The sequence below is a fragment of the Aegilops tauschii genome, chromosome 4 (genome assembly GCF_002575655.3).
Source record: "Aegilops tauschii subsp. strangulata cultivar AL8/78 chromosome 4, Aet v6.0, whole genome shotgun sequence".
NCBI lineage: Eukaryota > Viridiplantae > Streptophyta > Magnoliopsida > Poales > Poaceae > Aegilops > Aegilops tauschii.
The window spans coordinates 416803209-416814053 of NC_053038.3; positions in this window are offsets into that span (position 1 = coordinate 416803209).

Consider the following 10845-nt stretch of genomic DNA (forward strand, 5'->3'; position numbering starts at 1 on the left):
TTGAAAGGACCCACGTATCTAGGGGCAAGCTTCCCTTTGATACCGAAGCGACGAGTGCCTTTCATTGGAGAGACGCGGAGGTAGACATGGTCTCCGATCTCGAAAGCCAAATCACGATGCTTACTATCATAGTAACTCTTCTGGCGCGATTGCGCGGCTTTGAGATTATCACGGATGACTTTACACATTTCTTCAGTTTCAGTGATTAAGTCATTGCCAAGAAGTTGGCGTTCACCAGTCTCTGACCAATTGAGAGGAGTACGGCACTTTCTGCCATAGAGAATCTCGAATGAGGCCTTGCCCGAACTCGCTTGGAAGCTGTTGTTGTGGGAGAATTCAGCATAAGGGAGACAATCTTCCCATTTCATGCCAAAGGAAATGACACAAGCCCTGAGCATATCTTCAAGAATTTGATTGACTCGCTCGACTTGGCCACTAGTTTGAGGATGGAAAGCTGTGCTGAAGCGAATGTTTGTGCCCATGGCCTTCTGGAAGGAGTCCCAGAACTTAGAGGTGAAGATGCTTCCACGATCAGAAGAAATCAATTGTGGAATGCCGTGCAAAGAGACAATTCTGGAGGTGTAGAGCTCTGCCAGCTGAGCTCCTGTGATGGATTCTTTGATAGGAAGGAAATGAGCCACTTTAGAGAGCTTGTCAATGACAACGAAAATAGCATCATTACCGCGCTTGGACTTTGGAAATCCAGTCACGAAGTACATTTCAATATGATCAAACTTCCATTCTGGGATAGCAAGAGGTTGGAGGAGACCAGCTGGTCGTTGGTGTTCTGCTTTCACTCTTCGGCAGACATCACATTCATTCACGAATTGAGCAATTTCTCGCTTCATTCGAGTCCACCAATACGACTGCTTGAGGTCATGATACATCTTCGTACTTCCAGGATGAATGGAAAGGAGAGAATTGTGCGCCTCATTCATTATGACTTTCCTTAGATCACCTTTCGGAACCACAATCCGGTCCTCGAAGAACAAAGTGTCTCTGTCATCAATGCGATAGCACTTGTATTTGGAAAGACCCTTGTCGATACCACGTTTCACCTTCTTCACCATGGCATCAAGGAGTTGTGCCTCACGAATTTGATCTTCCAAAGTAGGAGATACTAATAGGTTGGCAAGAACGCCTTGAGGAACAACTTGGAGGTTCAGCTTGCGGAAAGCTTCACAAAGATCCGGCTGGAAAGGCTTGAGAATTAAGCTGTTGCAATAAGCTTTCCTGCTTAAGGCATCTGCAATGACATTTGCCTTGCCTGGAGTATATTCGATACTCGGATTGTACTCTTGAATCATTTCGACCCATCGAGTCTGCCTGAGGTTGAGGTTGGGCTGAGTGAAGATATACTTGAGACTCTTGTGATCGGTGAAAATGTCCACTTGTCTTCCCAACAAGAGATGTCTCCACGTAATCAATGCATGGACAACTGCCGCCAACTCAAGATCGTGAGTGGGGTAGTTCTTCTCGTTGGGCTTCAACTGCCGAGAAGTATAAGCCACAACTTTCTTCTCTTGCATTAACACAGCACCGAGACCTTGGAGAGAAGCATCACAGAAAACTTCATACGGCTTGGATTCATCAGGAGGAGTCAAGACAGGAGCTGTGACTAGTTTCTCTTTGAGAGTGTTGAAAGCAACGTCACACTCAGGAGACCAGACATACTTCACATGCTTCTGAAGGATATTAGAAAGAGGCTTTGCAATCTTGGAGAAATTCTCAACGAATTTTCGGCAATAGCTTGCAAGACCCAGAAAACTGCGGAGCTGCTTGACATTTTGAGGAGGTTCCCAATCCAGAACTGCGGACACCTTCTCGGGGTTAACAGCGATGCACTTGGCAGAGATGATGTGACCAAGGAAAAGAACTTCATCAAGCCAAAACTCACATTTAGAGAACTTCGCATAGAATTGATACTCTCTGAGCTTGTCGAGCACCAATCACAAATGTTTGGCATGATCCTGCTTGTTCTTGGAGAAGACCAAGATATCATCGAGATACACCAGAACGAATTCATTGGTATAGGGGTTGAAGATGAAATTCATCATCCGAGAGAACACCGGAGGAGCATTGACAAGGCCGAAAGACACGACAGTATATTCATAAGAACCAAAGCTTGTTCTGAAAGCTGTCTTGGGAATATCTTCTTCACGAATGCGAATCTGATGATAACCCATACGAAGGTCAAGCTTCGAGAATACTTTAGCGCCTTTGAGTTGCTCAAATAGCTCATTGATCTTGGGAAGTGGATACTTGTTCTTGATTGTCTTCTTGTTCAATGGACGGTAGTCGACACAAAGTCGGTCCGTGCCATCCTTCTTCTTGACAAAAAGAACACCACAACCCCATGGAGAAGAACTCGGTCTGATCAAACCCAGACGTTCTTGTTCATCGAGCTGCTTCTTCAATTCCTTCAGCTCGTTAGGTCCAAGCTTGTATGGACGCTTGCAAACAGGTACAGTACCAGGCTCTAGTTCGATAACGAACTCAACTGGCCGGTGCGGAGGCATACCCGGAAGCTCTTCTGGAAAGACATCTTGATACTCGCAAACGACTGGAATTTGAGAGATGGCATCCAATTCGCCCTTCTCATTGAGAGAGAAAAACCGAATGGTTTCATCACGAGCGGCAAAAATAATCACATCCTCAGACGAGTGTGTCAATTGAATTTCCCTGGCAGCACAATCAAGTTTAGCCTTGTGCTTAGAAAGCCAGTCCATCCCGAGAATAAGATCAATATCCGAGTCACCAAGAACAATTGGAGAAGACTGAAATTTATAGTCGCCCATCTTGATGGTAACATTCGGAACCATGGAACTTGCATTCATGCATTTGCCCGGAGAGACAACTGCTAACGGCCTAGGCAATCCTTGGAAATGCAATTCATGCTTGGATGCAAAAGGTCTTGATATGAAAGAAAGCGATGCACCAGTATCAAAAAGAACTTTTGCAGGAATATCATTAACAGGAAGATTACCCATTATCACATCAGTAGATTCCTCCGCTTGAGCTGCATTCATCATGTTCACCTTTGCAAACTTTGGATTATGCTTGACCACTGCATTGCTGGAAGATCTGACAGGAGGAGGAGGAGGAAGACGCCTCTGGTTGAAGCACTTGTTAGCATAGTGACCTTTCTGCTGACATTTGTTGCAAGTCACCTCTGAGAGTGGACGGTGATAAGGAGCATTGGACTTTGGAGCTTGATTCTGAGACTTGTTCTGATAGGCAGAGTTGGAAGAGTTGTTAGAACCATGGCCACCTTTGTTCTTCTGCTGGTAAGGCTGACGAAACGGAGGAGGAGGAGGCAACCAGAACTTCTGTTGCTTAGCTGTCACAAGTGAGGAAGAAGAAGACTGAACTGCGTCTCTGACTCTCTTCTTAGAAGCCTCACACTTGAGCTGAGCAGCCTCTTGCTTCAGTGCCATATTGTAGAATTGATCAAACTGAGTAGGCTCAACAAGAACGAGAGCTAACTGCAGATCCTCTTTAAGGCCACCTCTGAAGTGATAGATCATACTCTTCTCATCAGGAACGTCTTGTTTAGCGAAGCGAGCAAGTTTCTGAAACTGAATGTTGTATTGATACACAGACATGTTTCCTTGCTTGAGATTGCGGAACTCCTCACGCTTGCTCTCGACAACACTTTGTGGAATGTGGTGCGCTTTGAAGTCCCGACAGAAGTCAGTCCAAGTAATCACACGACCTCCTCTGGAATCTTTGTATTGCTGAAACCAATCAGCAGCTTGGTCCTTGAGCTGGAAAGAAGCGAACTTGACAAAGTCCTCAGGCCTGACATTGCTACATTCAAAATGCTTGTTGATGTCCACGAGCCAATCATCAGCATCCGTGGCCTCGGCACAGTAGCTGAAAGACTTGGGCTGATTTGCGAGAAACTGGTTGAGAGTGGCAAAGTGAAACTGATTGTTGCCTTGACCTTGATTGCCTTGATTGCCTTGCCCTTGAGTACGTTCTTGCAAGAGTTGCAGAATCATCTGAGCATTGGCGTTGGTGGCTGCCATGATTGCCTGCCATGCCTCCGGAGGTGGAGGTGGTGGCGGAGGGTTCGCTTGACTCCCTTCATTGCGATCCGGATTCTGGCGCGTTGGCGGAGCCATCCTGAAGAGGGTGACATCCGTTAGCATCTTGATAGACAAAAAGATAAGTAGAATCGACGGATAGAAATTGCAACATATAGTCTTCACAATAAACATTCGAACGAAGATGAACAAATGAATTCCGTAGTAAATCATCACACTTCCATAAGTTGAGAAGCCACTTGAAAAATATATGGAATGAACATATGAATTCGAATTAACTCGAATACCACAATACAAAATAAAACAAAGTATTGGCTTGCAGAATAAGCCGGAACAAACATATGATAGAGGTTTCGTCCGAAGTTTTCATGGTGGGGCCCACACGGGCTCAATCGTATAGCACCATCATGTACAAGGTTGTGCACATGACATACGAAGCGTCCCCGAGTCGGCAAAGCCATGGACTCTTTAAGACACAACGAGACCACTGTAAAATCAACCGTATACAGGCGGACCACTAGACGTCGAACCCCAATCTCATATCATGCGTCTGTCGGAAAGATATCCTAAGGCTACTAGAATTCCCACTTATAAACTCCCGAAACTTTCTGGTTATGCAATCTAGTGTAGGGGATACAGGGGACACAAAATATATCACCCAAACTAACAATCCCTAGATCCAGCTGTATCCATCCGTCAACACATAACCAAGAAATCTTCGGAAATCGTTTACCTCAACCATCGAAAAACATCTGTTATACAAGTTATGGCAATACTCCCGAACTCCCGCCCCAGTACTGGGTGGCGTCGAGGTGATCTCACCAACAACTGCATAAAAGAGATTTCGATGTCGGCGAAACTCAGGTATTCCAGAACTGCAACGATAAAATTGTGACGACAACACCTCGGAGCTCAACTCCCCGGGACACTGCCACAACCCCTAAATGACAGGAGGCACCAAGAACAATGTTCTCGTCACAAATCGATCGGAACGATTCCAAGATACCCGCGTGATCCTAAAAAAAAATTTAGTGAAATTTGAGGAGAGAGTAGTCAAAACTTCTACGTCAGGAGACCTCACCAGAGCGAAGAAGGGACTGAGGAGTAAAAAGAATCCTACTCTCCGATATATATAATCCTAAGACTCAAAACATTTTTGTTCTAGACTCAACAACGCCAGCGATTCGATCAAGCAGGGCGCTCCTAAGTCGGGGATGGCTCTGATTACCAACTTGTAAACCCCACGATGCGGCTATATCTCCCACGTGTCGAGGCACGACTTAGAGGCATAACCGCATAGTGGTTTTGTCGCAAGAAGGGTCATCTTCACACAATCCCATGTAATGAACAAGAATGGGATAAAGAGTTGGCTTACAATCGCCACTTCACACAAAACATAAATATTATGCATACATCATCCAAAATACAAGCATATAGACCGACTACGGTCAAAACCAGATGAAAATGAGACAACCCCAAATGCTAGATCCCCGATCGTCCCAACTGGGCTCCGCTACTGATCATCAGGAAAAGACACATAGTAACGACCACGTTCCTCGTCGAACTCCCACTTGAGATCGACGCCATCGTCTGCACTGGCATCGTCGGCACCTGCAACTGTTTTGGTAGAATCTGTGAGTCACGGGGACTCAGCAATCTCACACCCGCGAGATCAAGACTATATAAGCTTGTAGGAAAAGGTGGTGCAAAGAGGTGGAGCTGCAGCGGCAAAAGCATATATGGTGGCTAACTTGCGCAAATGAGAGCGAGAAGAGAAGCAATGGAACGGGCGTCATCTAGCAATGACCAAGAAGTGATCCTGAACACCTACTTACGTCATACATAACACAGACCGTGTTCACTTCCCGGACTCCGCCGAGAAGAGACCATCACGGTTACACACGCACTTGGTGTATTTTAATTGGGTCAAGTGACAAGTTATCTACAACCGGACATTAACAAATTCCCATCTACCTCATAACCGCGGGCACGGCTTTCGAAAGATAATACCCTGCAGGGGTGTCCCAACTTAGCCCATCATAAGCTCTCACGGTCAACGAAGGATAAACCTTCTCCCGGAAAGACCCGATCAGTCTTGGAATCCCGGTTTACAAGACATCTCGACAATGGTAAAACAAGACCAGCAAAGCCTCCCGAATGTGCCGACAAATCCCGATAGGAGCTGCACATATCTCGTTCTCAGGGCACACCGGATTGTCCAAGCTTCCGATAGGCCAGACCAGAGTTGCCCCTGGTGGCCACCGGCGACTGACAGTTTGGACCAATACTCAGAGGAGCACTGGCCCGGGGGTTTAAAATAAAGATGACCCTCGGGCTCTAGAAAACCCGGGGGAAAAAGGTATAGGTCGCAAATGGTAAAACCAAGGTTGGGCCTTGCTGGAGGAGTTTTATTCAAGGCGAACTGTCAAAGGGGTCCCATAAATCACCCGACCGCGTAAGGAACGCAAACTCAAGGAACATAATCCCGGTTTAACAGTAACTAGGGCGGCAAGAGTGGAACAAAACACCAGGCATAAGGCCGAGCCTTCCACCCTTTACCAAATATATAGATGCATTAATTAAATAAGAGATATTGTGATATCCCAACATATCCATGTTCCGACATGGAACAAACTTCAACTTCAGCTGCAACTAGCAACGCTATAAGAGGGGCTGAGCAAAAGCGGTAACATAGCCAAACAACGGTTTGCTAGGAAAGGATGGTTAGGGCTGACATGGCTAAAATGGGAGACATGATATAGCAAGTGATAGGTAGCGAGCATGGCAATAGAGCGAACAACTAGCATAGCAAAGATAGAAGTGATTTCGAGGGGTGGTCATCTTGCCTGCAAGATTCTTAGAGTTGTCGAAAGCTTGATCCTCGTAAGCGTACTCGATAGGTTCCTCGTTCACGAACTCGTCTCCCGGCTCTACCCAAGACAAAAACACAACCAAACGGAACCACAATCAACAACGAGAAATGCGCAAGCAACATGATGCAAAACATGTATGATATGCAAGATATGATATGCGATGCATATGCGTGCTCCGGAAGGAAAATGATGAACATGGCAGTAACTTGGCAAACCAAGCATGCCACTGGAAAGGTGAGATTATTTCGGTCGAAATCGATATAAAGATCACCGGAATCGGATGCACGGTTTGCAAATGGCAAGCAAAACAAGAATGACACTAATCTGCGATAAACAGCAAGATAGCACTTAAAATGCAGCAAGTAACAAAGCTACAGCACCCCAACATAGCAACAAAGCACATGGCAGTAATCTACAGGAGATGCTTGACAAAAGATGAACACTGAGCTACGACTAGTTCACAACATATCAAGCTCAAACAAGCATGGCAAAAGTGCAAAAGATTACAGGTTCACAGACGGTGAAAAACTGGACATGGCAGAAAACAGCATCAGGTAGCAATGTTCAGAGCATGAAATCAACATGCTACAGGAACTTAAAATAGCAAAACAAAGCATGGTAGTGTTCTACTAAATGCACATGACAAAAGTCCCTTACTGACCATAAGCCAAAAAGGACCAGAAGATATGATGGCAAACATGTAAACATAGCAAGTTTCGTTATCAGGTTTCAGACTTGGCAGAAAACAGAGCATGGCAGAAATATTAATATGTAGGCCCATTTGTGAGCTTGATGCACTCACTACAGAGCAAGGCATGACAAACCAAGCATATCTACAGCAAGATGGCATGCTTATGAAGCTATCCATGGCAAGAACAATTGCATAGAATGTATGGGTCAACTACAATAAGCTTGACAAAATTGCATATCATGTTAAGAATCTGCCAGAAATATTTTATAGCAAAAGTACAGCAAGATTGAGTCATGCTACGGTAATCTAAAATTGCAAACAATTGCAGGAATGGATCAATTACAACTATAGCTACAAAACATCCTTACTGAATATCTCCAAAATATGCATGGATCTCTCTGTAGCATCAAGTTTACATGGCAACAAAATAACAGCAGACAAGGACAAGAGAAATCACTGTCCCTGAAATCAGAATTATTACGGGGCCTACTTTGCATGCTTGTGCTAGTCACCACAGAGATCACAAAAATACATGGACTACACCACTGGAAATATGGCATGGCATACTTCAAAACACATGTAGAGCTCATGCTCAAAAGATGCACAGAATAAATGATACAAAAATGACAAATCTCCAAGTTCTGCTAAGAACCAGAGAATAACAGCAACTAGCCCTCTTCCAACGAAGATTTGGTCATCAAGATGACCTTTAATGAACATGGTGCAATTGAACAAAATGAAGAGCATCACGATACGAACAATTTGACATATTACACACGCGAATTGAAGCTACATGCAAGAAGTTACGGCATCGGGAACAAGTACATATACTGATAAGATTCCAGGACTTGGAAGAAAGAAGGGGGGACGAAGAAGTCAACGGGAACAGTACCGCTGGCTCGATCCAGATCGGATCGGGGCCGGAGCTCCTGGCCGGCGACGGGGAAGGAGGGAGAGGAGGCGCGGCGGCCCGGGGGAGGCGAGGCCGGCGGCGAGCGGAGGGGCGCCGGAGGAGGGGCGCCGGCGGCGGGGCCGGTGGAGGCGGCGCCGGGGCGGCGGGCACGGCGCCGGCGGCGGAGAAGGCGAGCCGGCCGGCGGCGATGGCGGCGGCGGCGCGGCCGGCCGTCGGTGGCGGCGCGCGGCGGGGCCGGCGGCGGCGGGCTCGGGCGGGCCCGTTGCGGGCTTCGCGGGCCGGCGGCGGCGGTTGGACGTGTCCGGCTCCGCCCGGACGTGTCCGGCGGCGGAGTGGGACGAGGGCTAGGGTTAGACTGCGGTTGTAATTCGGGATGCCCACATATTTATAGGTAGAGGGAGCTAGGAGGCTCCAAATGAGGTGCGGTTTTCGCCCACACGATCGTGATCGAACGACCTAGAGCATGGAAGAGAGTTTGGTGGGTTTTGGGCTGGTTTTAGAGGGGGTTTTTGCTGGACACTCAAATGGACTTTGCGGATGTCCGGTTAACCGTTGGAGTACCAAACGACCTCCGAATGGAACGAAACTTGACCGGTAGTCTCCGGTGGTGTAATAAGACCACATGACAAGCCTCGATCCATTCCGAGAAAGTTTGACATACGCACACGAAAGAAAACAAGAGGGGTGCACCGGAGGAGATAGGAGCGCCGGATTGGAAAACGGACAACGGGGAAAATGCTCGGATGCATGAGACGAACACGTATGCAAATGCAATGCACATGATGACATGATATGAAAATGCATGACATGACAAAATACAAAACGAAAGACAAAACCCGACAACGGAGGGAAAAACATATCACATAGCCGGAAATGGCAAGGGTCGGAGTTACAAATATGGCAAGTTACATGCGGGGTGTTACAGTTGGAGACGGCAGCGCCGCGGCCTCGTCGTCGTCGTCGATTATGACGACCTCGATCGGCTGGCCGGTGCTCAAGTCCTGGCGCGGTGGTCGATGGCGGCCATGGTGGGGCCGTAAAACCTCTCCGCGAGGCTGCTCCGGCCCGCGTTGGCGTCGGCGTGTTCTGCGAGCGCCACGGGCACGAAGCCAGGGGGCCGCGGCACGGGTGCAGGACAGGCGCGCGCAAGGGCGCGGCTGAGCGCGGGAGCGCGGCGCGGCCACGGGCAGGAGGGCGCGCAGACGGGCGGCCGGGCACGGGGGCGCGTCGCAGCGCGGAGGCCGTGGTCTGGGGCGCGGCGTGGAGGGCGCGAGTCCGGCGGCACGGCAGTGTGGCGGCCGAGCGGACGGGCGCGACCGAGGCGCGGGGCGGCCCGCGCGGCCAGATGGCGATGGCGCGAGGCATGCAGGTCCACATCTCAGCACCGCAGGACCCCCGTCAGACCAAGATCTGATGCATCTCGCTCTATCCGTCGCCGGTCAGCAATCCACACAGAAAGTGCTAGATTGGCTATTCCATGGCAGCACAGCAAGCATGCAAGCATGGCCACGACCTGGCGCGGGGCGCGGCTGGGGAGGCCGGGGAGCAGCGCCGACGCGACCAGGAACGGCCACGGCGTGGGCGGGCGTGGCCACGGCTGGCGACGAGGGTGCGAGGCGCGAAGTTTTGAGGCTGCCGCTTGGAAGCGTTTTCGCCGGGTTGATGGCCGCCGCGGTAGCAGGCGCCACCACGCCGAACCGAGGGCTGCGGTCGTTGAACTCGCGAGCGAGCGAGGTCGTAGCCAGGCGCCGATAGAATCGCTCTACCGGGAGCGTGCTGATAACGTATTGCAAAATAAGCGAGAGACAATTGACAAGTAGTGGAATCGTTGTTCTCATTGATGGGGTTTGTTACAATATATACATCCCGTAGGGACGCCGAGGAACGCGAAGGGAGAGGCGTGTCGTTTGCCTGATGACAACGGCATGGCAGTTAACAAGGGGAGATTCCCTTCCAATTAAACATGTGTGTTTAATTCTAACACCTGGGACTCAGGAGGACTACAAACGAAGGAACAGTGCAACGTAATCGATCGGGAAAGAGGTTTGACCGGGAGGGAGTTCAGGAGAGCTGGAGATGCTCGAGGCATGCCGATCCACAGATGTTATATCTCGCTTAAAGCGAGGCAACATAGGTCTCGCTGCAGGTTAATAGCTACTAGACCGGCCTGTTTTCATCTCTCTTTTTTCTTCGCCGGCTCTCGTTTTTCTTTTTCGCTGAGTCCACTTGGTTCGCTGATTTCACTCGTTCTCAGAGGGTTTTTTGGATTCTTATTTATTGTTTGTTTTCTTTTTTACCTTTTTCTCCATGGTGTTTTTT